We start from the raw sequence: 19,176 nt of genomic DNA on the forward strand, positions 1-19,176 counted from the left end.
AGACTTCAAAAAGTGATTGATAACTTAATAAACGAAAATCAATCGGCGTACATTAAAGGGAGGTATATTGGAGAAAACGCAAGAATAATTTTAGATTTATTCGATTATTGCGAGGAAACAAATAATGAGGGAATTTTTCTTTTCCTAGATTTTGAAAAGGCTTTTGATTCGATAGAATGGAACTTCTTATTAAAACACTAGAGAAATACAAATTCAAAAATAATTTTATAAAGTGGATGAAGATTCTGTACAATAGCCCGATGTTTCGAATAAAAAATAATGGATGGATTTCTAAAACATGCTATATGTCCAGAGGAATACGACAAGGATGTCCAATTTCGGCAATATTATATTTATTTGTAGCCGATATTCTAGCTTTAAAAGTGAAAAACAATGATCAAATTCTAGGAATAAAACCAAGTAATTATAGTAAAGAGTTTAAACATATACAACATGCAGATGATCTGACTTTGTTTTTAAGAAATAGGGAATCCCTAAAAGAGGCCATAAAGACTATAAAAGAATTTTCTAAACATGCAGGGTCTAAACTAAACATTGACAAAACAGAATGTATATTGACAGGTCGTTTAAAAAGTTGTAAAAATGATATTTTTGGAATAAAAATAAACACGTCATCCATTAAATGTTTAGGTATATATATTGGACATAATAAAGATGAGTGCTATAAGAAAAATTGGATAGACAAATGTGAAAACATGAAAAAGCTATATGAATTTTGGAATAGGAGAAAACTCACAATTTTTGGTAAAACTGAAATTGTCAACACACTAGGTATAAGTAAATTTATATACGTAGCATCAATCTTACCATTACCAAATGAAGATGTAATTAAAAAATTGTATAGCCATATTTTTAACTTCATATGGAATAATAAAGATAGAATTAAACGAAAAACAATAATTGGAAAAATAGAAGAAGGAGGGACAGGTATTGTTGATGTACTTATAAAATTCCAAGTATTAAAAGCAGCTTGGATTCCAAGATTTTTGAGAAATAAAGGTAGAAGTATTCTGGGTGAACACCTGGATCATCTATTAAAAAGTAACAATATAGATTTTGAATATATGTTGAAATTAAACTGTGTTAAGTTGGCTAACTTTGAAATGTTTAAAAACCTACCTTTGTTTTATAAAGAAATTTTTATGTATTTTAATCAATGTAAAAAAATTACAGAAATATCAAGTATGAATATAAACGATGTTTTACAAGAGCCTATATGGAATAATAGGCATTTTGTATTTGATGGAAAACCTTTGTTTTTTAAGAATTGGATTAAAAGTAACATTCTGTATGTTAAAGACCTATTCACTGACAATGGGTTTAAATCATTGTATGAAATTGGTGATGAAGTTTGCAGTAAAGCAAATCTACTTTGTGAATATAAGATTATAAGTTCTGCCTTTAAGAATATTAGAAATATTGACGGAGTTCAAGCAAAATTTATTAATATAAAAAACAAGAGAATGTTTTTGTTTTTTAAACAGTATTGTACAATTGAAAACAAGAAATGTAATTTTTTCTATGATATATTGTTATATAGAAAATTTGAACCTCCAAAGTATAATCGTATTTACAAAGAAATGTATAATATACTCCCTGAAAATTGGAGATCTATATATCTTCAAAAAATCAAATTCGCTTTAGATAGAAATATTGCTGAATTCAATTATAATTTGTTACATAACATGTTGTGCTGTAAGAAAATCATGTTTAAGTGGAAAAAAGACACATGTAACAAATGCACTTTATGCTCTGAAATTGAAGATATTCAACATCTTGTATTCACGTGCGAGAATGTACGAAGCATTTGGAACATATTATCTTTTGTAATCAATGTGAGAATTCAATGGAAAGATGTTATTTTTGGCTTTTATTTTGAATGTAACAAAAAGACACGCTTATTAAATAACCTCATTTCTTTTGTTGCTTTAAAAATCTACAAATACAAGATGTTTTGCAGACTAGAAAGTCTCGATGAAACAGAATATAATCTAAGAAATCATGTTAAAAAGTGTACTATTTTTTGGATAAATGTATTGAAATTTAGTAAATGTGACTTAAGAATTGATGTGATTGAAAATGTAACACAATTGTTATAAGATTGTGAGACACATGGTTTTTTTGTGTGTGTTTTTTTTTTTTCAATTTATTTTGTATGATTTAGATATATATATATATAACTACATGTACGAAATTGAATAAAATGACTAAAAAAAAAAAAAAAAAAAAAAAGAAATATATCGTGCTAAATAAATTCAATGAGGTGGTTACAGAAAAAAAAAATTACAATGATAGTAATAAAAAAATATATATATATGTACAGGACTACTGTGTATTATTGACTGTTCTTTTATAAATGGCAAATACCTTAATAAGATAGTTTCCACATAAAAAAAAAAAGAAAAAAAAAAAGAGTCGGCCTCAGAGTCTTAATGAAGCTATACGCTTGGGAGTAGAGCTCGACGCTTACTACAAGACAGAGAAAAGAAGCCACATTCGTGCATTTGATTCTCATTAACAAGCGCCTGCGGAGACTGCAAATTCTGATGATTTATATGCGCTGATGCAGAAAATGCAAAACAAACTAGAAAACTTGGAGAAACAGGTTCAGAGACATATTAACTTTAACAAAGAACCTTTTCAGAGTAATTATCAAAATCATCAAAGAGGGCGAAGAAGTAACAGTGTGAAATGCTACTACTGTCATGAGGAGGGGCACATGAGAGAATTGCCCAAAATTGAAGAACAGAGATAAGGAAAATGAGAAAAGGGGCAATTCAACAAAGAAAGATAACGGAAGCGCATGTCAGATCCGCAGTAGGCGCAGAAGAAAGAGAAGTTATATCAAAGGTCAAGTTGGTGCAAACAATTTATGCGATGAAGCTGGAATACTTGTTCAGGGAAATTTGAATGGGAGCAGTGCAAAATTGTTGATTGATACCGGGGCATCTCTTACTCTTGTTTCAAGGGGATTTTATGACAAATTGCAAAATAAGGAAAGACCCGAGTTAACAGAGAGTGCGCAGCGAATATTAAATGCAAGTGGTTCTGTGGTGTCTCACTATGGCAAAGGAACATTTTCTTTTCAGATTGGGAAATCGAGTCAAGTTTTAGACGCAATTGTTGCAGATATATCTGTTGACGGAATCATTGGGCTTGACTTTCTTAGGAAATGTAATGGAAATATAGATCTGCAGGCGAGTTCGCTTCGATTGAATCATGAAGAATGTGCATTTTCCTGGGAAGGCACATTAGGATGTTACAGGGTTACGGCAGCAGATGACATTTGCATTCCACCAAGAAGTGAGATTGTTATTCCTGCCAGTGTGACAGGAAAGAATAATTACGGAAGAGCGGACTATCTGGTAGAACCAGAACCTAAATTTTTAGAATCAGGGCGCGCACTGGCAGGTCGGACTCTTTTGAAAGGTAATGATAAGGTTCCTCTTCGGCTGATGAACGTCACAGATGATGTGCAAAAGATTTACCGAGGAACTTTGATCGGTAAAATGACCGCAGTTGTGGAAAATCTAAATTTGACAACTTTTGCTGAGCAGTCAAGTGGAGAACTGCGCTGTGATTTGAAAGATTTGCTAGATCGAAGTATAAGTAACCTTTTGCCTGAACAAGTGTCAAAGGTTGAGGAGTTTCTGCGCAGAAATCATTATTTATTTGCATCTTCTAACTACGATTTAGGACAGACAAATGTAGTGCGCCACAAGATCAACACAGAACAGGCCAAACAACCCATTAAGCAAGCTCCTAGGAGAATTCCTATTCATTTGACCCAAGAGGTTGATGCCCAAGTAAAGGAAATGCTCGAGAAAAATGTAATAGAACCCTCAAACAGTCCCTGGGCATCGCCAGTAGTCCTAGTACGCAAGAAAGACGGTTCAATGCGCTTTTGTGTAGACTACCGTCGACTGAATGATGTAACCATAAAGGACGCTTATCCTCTGCCAAAAATTGACGAGCTCGAGGCGTTTGATCATTTGTCAGGACACGAGATGTTTTCTACCCTTGATCTAAACAGCGGATACTGGCAAGTTAGCATGGAGGAGAACGATGAGCCTAAAACTGCATTCGTAACTCGGCAAGGGTTATATCAGTTTAAGGTAATGCCTTTTGGCTTGTGCTGTGCGCCTGCTACGTTTGAGAGACTCATGGAAACCGTGCTTGCAGGACTCCAGTGGGATAAATGTCTCGTATACCTTGATGACATTATTGTTGTGGGCAAATCATTTGAAAATATGATGGAAAACCTACAACACGTTTTTCAAAGATTGCACCAGGCCGGTCTAAAATTAAAGGCAAAGAAATGTAATTTGTTTGCTACAAGGGTATCCTATCTCGGACATATTATATCAAAGGATGGCATTTCGACGGATCCAGAGAAAGTGAGAGCAGTAGCTGAGTGGCCAGTTCCGGCTACTGTAACTGAATTAAGATCTTTCTTAGGTCTTTGTAGTTATTATAGGCGTTTTATACAGAATTTTGCCGCAGTTGCAAAACCACTGCATCGACTCGCAGAGAAAGGTAGGAAATTTCTTTGGAATAAAGAGGCACAAGAAGCGTTTGAGGTTTTGCGCAATAAACTTATAACATCGCCAATTCTAGCCCTTCCGGATATTACAAAACCATTTGTATTAGATACGGATGCTAGCAACGAGGCAATAGGTGCCGTTTTGTCTCAAAACATTGATGGTACAGAACGCGTTATAGCATATGCTAGCCGTACCTTGACACAGTCGAAGAGAAAATATTGTGTGACCAGGAAGGAACTATTAGCCGTCGTTCACTTTGTGAAGCACTACCGCCATTATCTTTATGGTAAAAGTTTTCTCCTCCGCACAGTTCATGGATCATTGAAATGGCTTTTAAGGTTTAAAAACCCGGAGGGTCAGTTAGCCAGGTGGCTGGAAGTCATTAGTACTTACGATATGGAAATAGAACATAGACCAGGTAAAAAGCATGGAAATGCGGATGCGTTAAGTAGAGTGCCATGCGCTCAGTGTGGTTTTGACCCTTCTTCAGAAAACCATACACTGACAATTGAATCTTCGGTGAGAACTGTGCAGAAATCAGAGGTGAAAAGCGACCAGATTGATAGTTGTCTGCAGGAAGCTCAAGAGCAGAATAGAAACATTTAGCTTGTAAAAGGTTGGGTCGGAAAAGGTGAGCGCCCAAAATACGGTGATATCTCTATGTATGGCTATGTAGTAAGGTCTCTGTGGAATCAATTTCCTAGACTCGTTATGAAAGATGGTCTGTTAATGCGCAAGTGGTCTTTGCTCCCCTCAAATAAAGAAACTCATCAAGCCATTATACCTGACCAAGAGCGCAGACGCGTCTTGGAAATGTGTCATGACAATCAGACCTCAGGGCACTTGGGAGTGACAAAAACGTTGGCTAAGATACGCCAAAGGTATTACTGGCCAGGACTTCAGAAGGACGTATATCAGTATGTTACAGGTTGTGACAAATGCACTAGGCGTAAAAATCCAAGTCCTAAACATAGAGCACCAATGCAGATTACTGGATCAGGTGTGCCAATGGAAAGAATTGCAACCGATATATTATGTGAGCTTCCTGAGACTGATAGAGGCAATCGCCACATTTTGGTTGTGTCTGACTACTTCACAAAGTGGACAGAGGCATTTGCTCTGCCAAATATGGAAGCTGAGACAATTGGTCGCACTATTGTTGAGGAAGTTTTTGTAAGGTTTGGTATCCCCTTCACCATTCATTCGGACCAAGGAAGGCAATATGGGAGCAAACTCTTCCTAGAGATGTGTCGGCTGTTAGGGATCAAGAAAACCCGTACAACACCCTACCACCCAAAATCCGACGGGATGGTGGAGCGTTTTAACCGCACGTTGCTCTCCATGCTAAGCACTTATGTACAAGAAAACCAACGTGATTGGGATCTGCACCTTCCTTACATACTTATGGCCTATCGTTCTACTGAGCACGAGACCACTAGTTTCTCACCAAATATGCTCATGCTGGGACGCGAAGCGACCACTCCATTAGATGTAATGTATGAAATGCCTCCCGATATAAAAGATATACCAGCTAGTCAGTGGGTTTGGGTTTTACGAGAACGATTAGAGTCGGCACATAAGCTGGTCCGCGAAAACATACAAGGTGAAATGTTGCGCCAGAAAAGATACCATGACACAAAACTGTCATGGTCCTCCTTTAAACCCAGAGAAATGGTATATGTGTTCTTTCCCACAAGAAAGAGTGGATGTTCTCCTAAATTGACATCGTTTTGGAGAGGGCCTTTCTTAGTTGAAGAAAAAGTGTCTGACGTCCTATATAAGGTTGCATGCGGAACAAAAGGGAAAAGCACTGTAATTCATTGCGATCGCATGCGGAAGTGTAAAGCGCAGACACTACAACGGGAAAATGATGTTGATATATTAGAGAGTGAAAACAGTGAGGAATATGAAATTCCAGAAATGTTAATAGTTCATAAAAAGGAAGATCACACTGAAATCAGTGTAAATAAGAGCGATAGCGTTTTAGATAGACCAAAGCGCACTAGAAATGTACCTACATGGCATGATGATTATATTGTAGAGTATAAGTGTAAGGCTGTTTGATCTTGATAGTATTGTTTTAAAGCAGAGACTTATTGTTTTTATTTGAGTTTTCAGAAATCACTTGAGATGATTATTGATTGTTGTATTTTGTAGATCATGGCAAACACCAAAACCACAAAAATAAGAGAAGGACATCTCTGCCCCATGTGTTCATTGCGGATTCAAGAAGAATCAGAGTGGGAGAAGCACGTGGTTGAGTGTGGTAGAAAACGGAGACAAAAGCAATTTGAATGCAGTCATTGTGAATATGCAACCAACAAGAAGAGCGACATGGACAGGCACTGCCGGACGCGCCATGGCGGATACGCTAAAGCTGACAGTGAGAGTGAAGAAGACTGGGAACAGTTGGATCCCGGGACTCTTTCGGATGTTGTGGTTGAGACAGCTTCTGCAACTTCTCCAGAGATGACACAGAGGAAACTAACGAGACCTGATCCCGTCCACACTCCAAAATCTAAGCTGTTGAACAAGCGCTCTATGATGCCAGTTGCACCAACTCCTTTCAAGCATCCCATGACAACTGTGAAGGAGAATGTTCCATCGGCGACGGTTCCTACTAGTTTGCAGGATCGCTGCGTGCAGGCATCCTTCCCTTCCAATGGAGTAGACAAAAGTACTCAGACTCTTCCTTGTGAACAAGTAGAGCAAGCCTCTCAAACCGACGGGTCAAAGAGAAGGCGTCTCGATCGAATCCAGGAGTCTTACCAAAGAGATGGAAAGTCAGTTGTGGAAATACATGAAGATGAACGTTGGTTTTAGTGATTGAATTGATCAGATTTTGCAAGTAGCAAGTCTCACATTCTGGAAAAATCGTTCAATACGGTTGACATCTGTTTATGCGTTGACAAAACATGTTCACGAATAGTCAGGAAGACTTTGTATTTTGTGTAAATATAAAGATTGTTTATTTCCTATTTTGTTTTCTTGATTGTTTATCGTATCGAAAATGTGAGACGCATTTCTTGGAGGCGTGGGTAGTGAAGCGGAAGTAGTTAATGAAAATCAATAATCCCTTTCTGTTCTCTAGAGTGTGTTTTCTGACTTCCTGTTCTGAACTCCGTACTGTTCTCTGAGTCTTTTGTCACGTGACAGAAGGGTATATAAAGCGGAGATAGAACGTTGAGAGTCAGTCTTGGAGTTGAAGTCGACTGGTTAACATCGAGGAAAATAAGGTAATAGTAAAAGCTAGGTCTTACGTGCCTGAATAAGGCTTTCGAGACCTAAAAATAAAGCTTTGTATCTATAAGATAGTCGACTTGGCATTACCTATAGTTTATTCAAGGTTGCGCGCTTTTATAGTGCGGTGATACATAAGAGCGCAATAGAAAGGCGCGCGCGCTTCAGGGAGAAGAAAGGGATTGTGTACATATTGTTGATTTAATTTGTGATTGAGAAAATTGATTATATTTATCATAGCTCAAGTAGAGCAGCCGAATTAAAACGAACTCAAAAACGTTACAAAATCAACATTAAATTACCAAATTTATATAAAAATCTCCAAAACAACAAGATAATGACATTTTTTTATTCATGATTTCAAGAATTCGTGATTTCTTGCCTTCACATCACATGTTCATGATATTTCAGTAAAGTCATGTTTAGTGAACATCTTTAGTCTTTAGTTTAGTCATGTTTAGTCTTATAAACTAAAATATTCTAATCTATCAGTCTTTTTAATATAGATAGTGAGTGATAAATACTATTAAATAGTGGCAATGAATTTAAATAGAGTGGCATATTCCCCTTCCTTAAGCTCTGCGATGAACCGCTATCACCTGAAAAATTGCAAAAATATATTCAATGAGTACCATTTTTGGTAAAATTTAAAATATATATATTCCATAACATGTAAAGTTCAATTTTGAAAAACAAAAAATCAAATTAATTTTGATATGTCAACGTCAGAATTTTTTGACATGTATAATATATAGGTTTTTGGACATGAAGTTGTAAGCCGATTGGCTATTTGTGATTAGTTGGAATGTTTCCAAATGATACACCAAGCAGCTGTAGAGTGGACTTGCAAACATAAGCTTGCACAGAAAATGTGATACTGTAAACGAATTATAAGTATCAGCTTTTAAAGATATAAAATAAGGTAAGACGAAAGTGAATTACCGTTGACTGCTTCTTCAAATTCCTGGTAAGTTCACACAGGACTTGCATTGCCGGAACTGCAACTGTTGGTGCTTCCTCTTGAGATCTAAAGTGTTTAAACTGACAGGTCATTTTAGCGTCTTCTTTGTCAAATTTGTAGTGATGGGGTCTGCTGTGGCCAACAAGCGGAATCTTTCACGAATCCCCCATTTGTCTGTAAACCCAGATATTTTGAAGGTGTTGTACCTTTTGCATGGGGTGGTGCCTCTCTTACCAAATCCTGGAGGATGGGGAAGCGTAGGGGGAGACTTTCTTGCAATATGCACTCACACCCTTGAAAACATCTGGTCAACAACCTTTGGGGTATGGCAAACCATTATGATATATTCTCCCGTATTGGATATAAAATCCAATAAGGCAACAAGGGATTTATTTCCCTTATGGGAGAATTTATCCCAAAGCACTATTTGTCCCATGAAATATGGTAGGAGTTAACATGGGATGAAAAATACCGATGAGATTTTTAGCTTAAATGTAAGAAAACTTGGACATCGTGCGGCGTGATGTTGAAATAGGAATGCCAATGCAGAAAATTCCACCAGACTAATGGAAATTGTTTTACACAAGTCTTACGGAAAGGGTAGCTGACAGTCCGGAGCATTACGGGTCCGGACTAAAATGTCGCACAGTTTTTATATACTAAAACATACTCATTTTGTCTTGGAGACAACTTATCATTCGTTATGTTTTTGTTGAAAAAAAAGGAAGTACCCTGCTCATCTATACTTATAAATTAAGACATTCTGCCAACAAACTAAAAAATGCCTGCCCAAGAGTAACCGCTTAAACCTTTGTTATTTCAACACTTGTGATATAATGTCCTTAAAATATCAATGAATATAACCTAGAAAGCAATTAATTAAAAAAATTATTAAAAACCTACTTTCATTTCCGATAAACATGAAAGTAATGTGGTGGACTACTTTGGTGGATCAGTGGTTGTTTGCATCAAAAATTATCGTTACTTTCAATGAATGATCATTTAGGAAATATCTAAAGAGTAAATATATTTACTGATAACTTACTAAGGATATACATATAAGTTAAGAATTGACCAATATTGAAAAAATGGAATAAGGCAGTTCGTTTCTTGAATGCTCGATTTTGGCTTTGATGGATAAAACGCTTGCGAAGCTTTACCTCTGGTGAGAAAATGGAATAGAATAGAACTATTACCAGAATGGGTAACCAAGAACATGGGTTGACTAATAAGCGACATGGCGAAAAGTGTAGGACAGGTACATTATGTATCGCGAGCAGATACTTTTGATCGGACATTTTGGTTAATAAAAAAATAAAGAATAGAATGGAACAATTTGATGCGATTTAAGCGTTGATGGAAAGAACTTTCAAAAACGGGGTGTCAAGAAACGCGGGCTGAATAAAATACACAACATTGAGATGGTGACCATCTCATGAGATGGTAACCATCTCAAAGGGCCCCGCTTAATTAATGGACAATAGGATGTAAAGCATTTCAGAGAATTTTACTTTGACCTTGTCCTATAACTTTGAAATTTTCCAGCTGTCATAAAAGTTTTAATTCAATCTGATTGTTCCTTACATACAGGCATTTTTGTTCAACTTGAGCAAGATTAAGCAATAATCTAAAGTCTAAGACTGAATATTAAGAGTTCTGCTACATGTATGACCGTCTCCTTAACTTGGTTCAAATTATAGTAACTTCACACCATTAACCCAAAAGCTCTGTTAATGTAAATTTTGCATGATCCAAGATGATCCAGGACGACCGTGACACTTGACCTACAAACATTCAAAATCACTGCACACCCATTGACCGTAGGCACTCTGTGAGTAAAGTAATAGCCAGATTGGACCAAAGGGAGAACAAATATGCCCCAGACATGAATTTGTCATATAATTCTGCTATAACCTTCACATCTGACCTTGAAAATTGGTTCAAGGTCACTGCACCCTTTACTCAAAAACTATTTTTATGTGTAATATGAACCAAATAGGGTTAAGTGGAGAATATAAAAGAACTTTTGCGTGGTCAAATATGACCTTCACCTACAAGCTTTATTTAAGGTCATTGCACACCCTTTGTCCATAGGCAATCAGCGAGTGAATTTTGAGCCAGATTGGGCTAAGGGGAAAGAAGATATGCTCCGGACAAAGATTTTTCATATAATTCTGCTATGACCTTCAGCTTTAACCTAGAAACATGGTTCACATTCCGCACACCCTTTCCCTAAAGGCACTGTGTGGGTGAAGTATGAGCCAGATTGGGCTAAAGGGAGCGAAGCTATGCTCCGGAAAAGAAATTTCGAACGAACGGACAGACTGTTCACTATAGGGCGCCCGCAGAGCAGGGCCCTAATAACAGTATAGTATAGGACGAGTTAACAATCGGACAGATACTTTGGATTTGACGACTTGTTTAAAAAATATGCATCTTTTAGCGACTTATAATTTTATACATTTTAAACTGCAATAGATTAGAGGTTGACCTTAAATCCCTACATCAATTTGTAAACAATAAACAGATTGTGTTCTGCATTTATATGAGTAAATGATGTATGAAACGGGGAAGTTAAAAGGGGTTGGGGGTGACCCCCCTCTCAAATTTTTTTTCAAAACATTTTATTATCAAAAATTCTTATTTGGGACATCTATACTACTATATTAAAATAATAGACTCGAATTTTGTGGCTTTAATACCGAGAAATCAGAAGTGAACGTGTTTTGTTTTATACATTTTTAACAACACTGGTACTTGAATATTACCAATTTGTTTTTATTTTTTCTCAATCAAGCTTCGCTTATTAATAATCAACGGAAATTCCTTTAAAAAAATCGGAAATCATTTGGATTTTACAATCTTGCGCATGCGCATTACATTCACGCTAAATCGTGGGAGGCTCTTTAGTTTATGTTTCCACAATATCACATTTGCTTGCATGGATAAACTCAGAAACGATATTACAAATACATGTAAATTATCATTAAAATTTGTCATATATTCTCTTTATCAAAGGAAATACGGGAGATAACTCTAACTCAGTGCATTTAGTATAAAAAAAAAAATCCCGAGAGTTTCGAATGTCAACATTGTGTGTAAATTCGAAAAAAGTAAAAAACGTTGGTTAAAAAGTGTTAAATCCTTCAGTAATATGATTTAAATTTTTAGATGAAAGATATTTACAACCTTAAAATGGTTTGTTATGAATAATTTAACTGTTATTTTCAACGCAGCTCCATTGATTTCTCCAAAATCGTTTCGGAGCGATTCTGCAATTTTTTGCTAAATTACGGGTATATGGGAGGCATTTTAACTGTGGCGATGGCCTGTCCCGAGACACAGTTAGATTATTCTAACTAAGCAGAGTGTAATGAAATTATTAGCATTATTGTAGGCTTAAAGCTTGGTTATGTAAATGTCAACAATACGGTGTGCTGATCTATCTATTTCGTATATGTCCGATATCATAATGCAATGTCAACACGTGCACGCACGGGTCAAAGTCTAATTTATTATAATAGAGATTAAAGTGAAAACCTAATGAACAAAATTTAAAGATACGACGAAGTAAATACAGGTACTTACTAACTGGTTTGAATAATACGTTTATTATTTCCCAGTCAGCTGCAACAAAACAATTAAGGTCACGTATATGTATATTACATCCATTTCAGTTTTAATTTTTCATCCCTGTCCTGTCCTCTAAACATCAATTTGCCATGCAGTTGTTTTTTTTAATTTCAATTTTAAAGAATATATTAAGAAAGCAATAAGGAAACATTCCAAACGCAGTGTATACAAAATAAACAATAATATGGTTCAACATTATACATTTATTGCATGATTGTGAGGAAATTATGAAGATTTATTCCCCAAACGAAAATCATATTTTCAGAGGGTATCGCCTATCCTTACAATCATGCAATAAACTGTTTATTATACCCAACGGCAGGTGATAATAAGAATAAACCGGGTTCTAATCGTTTTTCAATTCTAGTAAAGCAATAATGTAGTGAATTTTTACCGGTTTCTTTCTTTGTCAGTTTTCTGATATAAAAAGGATTTCAAATGATTCTTTTAGTGGGGTTAATCATTTAATCACATCGCATGCTCATTCTCGAATTTTTTTATACGCATGGAATGAAAATTCGAAGGGCTGGGCTATGATAAAAAAAATATGACAATGACAGGGATATATGAAGTTGTATAGCCCTTACATGTCACTGTCTAGAACCAATCAGATTTCGCGTTATATAGAATAATTTTTTTGAGGTATATTGATTAGCATTGAATCATAATGTGTAAACGTTTGTGCAAGCTATCATCTAGCTCTGATTATAATTAGATTACTGTGCTGCGTTTTCCTCACTAATATTTTATTTTCTATTCCATTTCCCAATTCTCTATTGAATTTAAATCACATAATTGGAAAAGTACAATGTGTCGTAGGAGGCAGGTGTGTGAACTTTATTCTACAAAATATTACATCATTTTATTTTGTTCCCTTTCCTTATCTACAGCAGGTATAATAGGACTGCAAAAGATCGTTGCGTTTACGTCGTTTTCCGTGTCTGAAATATGAAAAACAAATTATGAATTCAAACATATATTCCATCAAACCGTTGGATAAAAACAAATATCTATTGTAAATAGTAGTTTGGGGAATTTAAGCATTAGAGATAAAACATCTTTTATATTTACATCTTTCAGAAAGTCTAAGAATTTAGTACTTTATATAAACATAAACAAACTTACATCATAAGGTCCTTGAACCGACAATTAACGTGTGCACATTTGTTTGCCATCTTTGCCAGTAAATCTGGTAATGTAAGGTCTGCTACATATCTCTTGTCAAAGCTTGAAGAATAGTATATGCAATTGCAAATTGATCAGAATTATTTTCATGAGTAAAATCAGTCAAGCTAATGGTCATTGTTTTCAAACAAGAATAATGATATTAAATTTGTATACCTGGGGTCCATCGATACATCGTTCATCTTGACCAAAATGAGAAGGGAAACAACCAAAACCTGGGCACATTGGTTCATTTCTGAAAAAAATTGTGTATGAGCAGTTTTAATTCAACAAAGTTTCCAACAAAATTATAGATGTGTTTTGTTATAATGTACTAGACTTTGACCCGTGCGTTCACGGGTTGACATTGTATATGATATCGGACATGTACGAACTAGATACATCGACACACCGTATTGTTGCCATTTACATAATAAAGCTTTAAGCCTACAATTTTAATGCTATGAATTTCACTACACTCTGCTTAGTTACAATAATCTAACTGTGTCTCGGGACAGGTCTATGCCACAGTTAAAATGCCTCCCATATACCCATAATGTAGCAAAAATTTCAGAATCGCACCGAAACGATTTTGGAGAAAATTAATGAAGCTGCACTGAAAATAACAGTCAAATAATTCATAATAAATCATTTTGAGGCTGTAAATACCTTTCATCTAAAAATTTAATTCATATTAATGAAGAATTCAACAATTTCTCGAGCAACGTTTTTCAATCGCTTCGAGTTGACATTCGGAACTATATCGGGATTTTTCATATTAAATGCACTGAGTTAGAGTTATTTCCCGTACATGTGTATTTCTTTTGATGAACAGAATATATATATATATACGACAAATTTTCAATAAAAATTTACACGTATTTGTAATATCGTTTCTGAGTTTATCCATGCAAATGTGATATTGTGGAAACAAACAACTAAAGAGCCTCCCGTGATTTAGCGCGAATGTAATGCGCATGCGCAAGATTGTAAAATCCTAAAAATATATGTTTTCCGGATTTTTAAAAGGAATTTTCGTTGGTTATTAATTTAGAAAAATTTCAATTTAGAAAAAATAAAAACAAATTGGTAATCTTGAAGTGCCAATAATGTTTAAAATATATAAAAACAAATGACAGTACTCTTCCGATTTCTCGGTATTAAAGCTTAAAAATTCGAGTCTATTATTTTAATATAGTAGTATAGATATGTAACTCACTCGGCAGTTGAGATACATGTAATGACCAATAAAACTGTTGAAGTAAGCAAATTACACTTCCTAACGGAGAATCATTAAATTTTAATGTTTTTCGGAAGAAAAACAAGAAATATCTACCATTAAAAATTCAATTTAATTCCCGATAGGAATAATGTCATTTAAAATCCGGTTGGAAAATGTAATATCCCATTGGAAATGTACAGCCCCAATGAATTTCCTGTATATCAAACAATCTTAAAGAAAATATATTAAATTTTTTAAAGGTACATGCATTGTATAAAAAGCAAAGTGGTTTTACTCCATGACATAGTATATCATATGACATAATATAAATATATTGGAAACTGGATCAGATGGTTGCAAAATGGTTCCTTGCCACTGGCATAATTATCCGACAGTGTTTTGCTACGGTATCTATGAGAATTTTGCATGAGTATCCATATCGTTTTTTAAAACGAGCTTAAGTTATATCAAAATACAGATATTCGGGCTCATCTGATTTGTATTGAAAACGTTTTCATGAAATATGATATCCATTCATTCTGACAGATAAACAAATGGAGTCGTAAATGAAATTACAGCATAAACTATTTGACTAAACTTAGAAGTGTATTAATAATATTTAGGTAATATTGTAAATACAATAAATCAGCAACATGGGAGGGTAAGATATTAAACACTCCAACCAAGAGTAACTGTTGTTCACGCTCTAAGACATAAATGCAGTGTTTGCATTCAACTATTATTGGAGAAAATTATGCATCATAGCGATTCATAAAATGTAACAACATATAGATGGAATAATAAAGTATAACGCAATGTTATCTTTTAGTTTGTTCACTAATCATTTGGCATCAGCAAAAGAAAATTACACAGGAATAATGTTATTAGCCTACATAAACTGTAAAATGTTTTTAATTTTAAAGGGTTACTAGTATATAAAATCAATGGACTGAATACTTTTTATCTTGTACTCTTGACTAGAAAAAATATGTTTTTTAACATCTTATTATCTTCCAAAATGAACGAGTCTGCGTTTTTTGAAGCTTTTAATATTTTGAATACTTGATAGCTGAAGGAAGGTTAGATTGACTTGCAAACAAAATTATTTTTTTAATCATGTTTGAAATTTTAGCATTTAAACTTGTATTATATTCTTTTACTGGTATTTAATTTCAATTCGTCTAATCATAGTGACTGCTTAAGTTCTTTGTTTGGAAATAGATATACACTATTTCATGACCAATACTATTTAAATGTTACTCAATAAGCATAACATAATAGTAAGCATTGCGTTCATTTCGTACGATTTCCTTACGATAAAGAATTCTAGAAACGGAATGTCCGAAATATTGCACAGTACGTTATTGCTATCTTCGATGAAGAGACATCAAATATATTTGTTTGCCATTAGGGCAATCTTGATGTAAGTGAAAGTCCCAAGAATAAAAAGGCTGCTGGTGCCAACAAATAGCGGTGCTGAGTGCGCATTTATTTCAGCGATGGAAATACTAGAAACATGTTATTGTAATGCAAAAGTGAGTTATGATTTGACCTTGGGTTTTTTTCAATAGCGTCTAACACTACTTTAAACACTTTTAAAACATGTACGGAAATTATTGACCACTTAAAGGTGAATCTGTTTGATGAATCATTAGATTATACACGTGATCAATATCAATGTGATATAAAACTTTTGTTGGTTTCCAGAACATCTATTTTACAAAATTGAGAAAATCATTCGTATTGCTAGCAAATTGTTTAAATGCTAATATTGAGAGGATGCAGAGCTAAGTTTCCAAAGTCCTAGCTCCCTACTTAAAGGGACTTAAACACGATTTGAGATCCAAAATTTTGTTTTTAATCTTAAAGTATAAAATGGTTTACTGGTGCATTTTAAATGATCGACCAAAATATTGAATGTTAAAGTCAAGTTATAAGCGAGATACAGAGGTAAGAATTGATTGTAATGTAAACAAAACTCGAGTCCTATAGTTGTTTACAAAAATGAAATGTAGAGAATTACCATTTCTTAGCCAAAATGACATGTAAAAAACAATTTAAACTAACCCAATACCCAATATTATAACAAAAGAAAGTTACATTTGATTGAAACTTACGCCAATATGTAAAAAAATGTCATTTATCATTATAAACATTGAAAATGGAAAAATAAAATTTGAAAATTTAAGTCAAATCGTGTCCAAGTCCCTTTAAGTTGTACTCAGATTTACATTGTAATTCGTTTTGCCAGAAATCGTTATTTGCTTTCAAATTTATCACGTTGTTCATTCTAATCAAATAAATGTCCTCCATTTTATTACTTTTACTGACATAATATCGCACATCTCCGTTTTCTAACTTTTTGATCGTCCTACAAACGAAGTAGTTTGCAGCTATGATGTATGCTGAAATTCTCTTAGAATTTAAATGGTGTTTTATTATCTGTTAAGATTAAAATTTTACTACAATTCATGACAAATCGACGAATGAACTGAAAAAATAGCTCGTTCGTTAGAGTTTCTATGACGTCTTTTTAGACTTCTGTTAATACAATTGATAATTTTAAAAAAACACAAGAAAACTCTTAAAAATGATTTGATATTAATCATCTGATACATGTATCATTTATGACAGGATACAAAATTGATAAAATCAAATTTAGAATTACTTCAAATTATAACATACAAAACTAGCGTGGCCATAAATAAATACAAAATCAACGAATTAATCAATACTCATTAGATAAGAAGTATAAATACATATATAATAATTCATTAAAGTAATCATGATGAATGATTTAAACCTAACGTATTTTACCGAAAATTGTGTTACCAATTGCCAAAACTCCTCAGTTATTCAAACTTAGTTCGGTTTTTTTTTTTTTTTGAAAATCGAATCATGAAATTAATGATTAAAATGAATATTTATCTAATCTGTGTTATATTCTAAATATAAATGATTAATTTTTATTGGAAAATGTACTCACCTTAGCTCCTTATATACAGAAAAATCACTCTAACCAGTCAGCATAAAGAGGCTCTTCACTGTTTTAAATTTATTGGTGATGCAAAAGGAACAAAGGGAGGGATATGAATGCGGCGGTCGAAACTTCCGAAACAACTGTCTAATGACACGACTGGAGACCACAGTGCGCATTATATAACGTCGTTTTTCCATTAACTCAAGAACTGGAGGACGCAGAGGAAAAAGCATTGTTGAAATCACCATAGGTTTCCAATTAGGCATTATCTTTCATTCTTTTTTATATTAAGTATATGATAAAGACACAATTGAGGTCAAATCAGCGGCAAGATACGGAGGAGGCTCGTTTTTGTGGGTACATGAGATAAATGTCATGTATTGCCTACATCATTGTATGTTTTTGATACTGGTACGAGGCTCGTTTTTGTGGGTACATAAGGTATGTTTTGGATACTGGTACTCTGCCAGCCATATAAGGTATACACACAATAATAAAAAAAATATGAAAATTGAGTGCAATATAAAAATAAAAGAAATATATTTAGGTGTAAAGAACACCACTACAGAACTTTTCGCATTAGAGATTACTATTTGAGATATATGAATATTTGTGATCGAGTGTATATAAAAATTGAGATGCATAATGTTAAAGGGAATTAAAATGTAAAAATTCATAAGATAATTCACATCCTTAGATAAACTCATATAAAATGAATACTGATCTATAAGAACTCTTAAATTTTTAATTGCGATTCAAAACAAAGACATAAAACACAAGGATAAGTTAACAATTGTTCAAATAAACAAAAACTAAGATGTATTCAAATGGCAAACACTGACAAATATAAAGTGTTATAGAAAACCTTCTAAAGCTATTAGCGCAATTAATTAATAATCTCACTGTCATTTGACCTCTGAATTTTACCCGTATGTGCATAGAGATTGGGGACTTCTTTGAAAATTAAATGAATAAAAAGTTTAGATTCATTTAAGTACGAATGATGGTTATATAATTATTATTTCAGGTTATATGCAGTCTTAAGGTTGTAGCGTCCAATAATTTTCAATTACAAGATATATTCTAGACGGAAATGATGCATTTTTACCTAAACTTTCAAAAATGACCTTGCATTTGGGCCAAGACCGTGACATGTCCCCAGCTTATGAAATATATTTATCTGAAGTATGACTTTCTATATATCTCCATGAAATGCTATAGACCTGACTGGAATCCTGCAAGTTTTCTTCCAGTGACCTTGAACTTGCATAAATGACCTTGGCTTAAAATCATGACACACTCTCTGGTTATAAGTGGGGACATTTAATGTTTCCCAATAAAGAAAATATAGACTGGACACGAACTATGCTCTTTTCATTCCAACAATCTTAAACTTGCCCAAATGACCTCG

The 19,176-nt window shown here is 34.1% G+C and overlaps 1 long non-coding RNA gene across 1 annotated transcript; it reads right to left on the bottom strand.

Annotated features, from left to right (window-relative positions):
* Positions 1–13,215: 13,215 nt before the first annotated feature.
* Positions 13,216–17,931, bottom strand: LOC105346072 (uncharacterized). Its single transcript, XR_903154.4, has 4 exons — positions 17,772–17,931; positions 13,741–13,819; positions 13,525–13,626; positions 13,216–13,340 (listed from the first exon to the last, which is right to left on the bottom strand). It is a non-coding gene; the product is annotated as an uncharacterized lncRNA (long non-coding RNA).
* Positions 17,932–19,176: the final 1,245 nt, after the last annotated feature.

The sequence above is a fragment of the Magallana gigas genome, chromosome 5, assembly GCF_963853765.1.
Source record: "Magallana gigas chromosome 5, xbMagGiga1.1, whole genome shotgun sequence".
Lineage (NCBI taxonomy): Eukaryota > Metazoa > Mollusca > Bivalvia > Ostreida > Ostreidae > Magallana > Magallana gigas.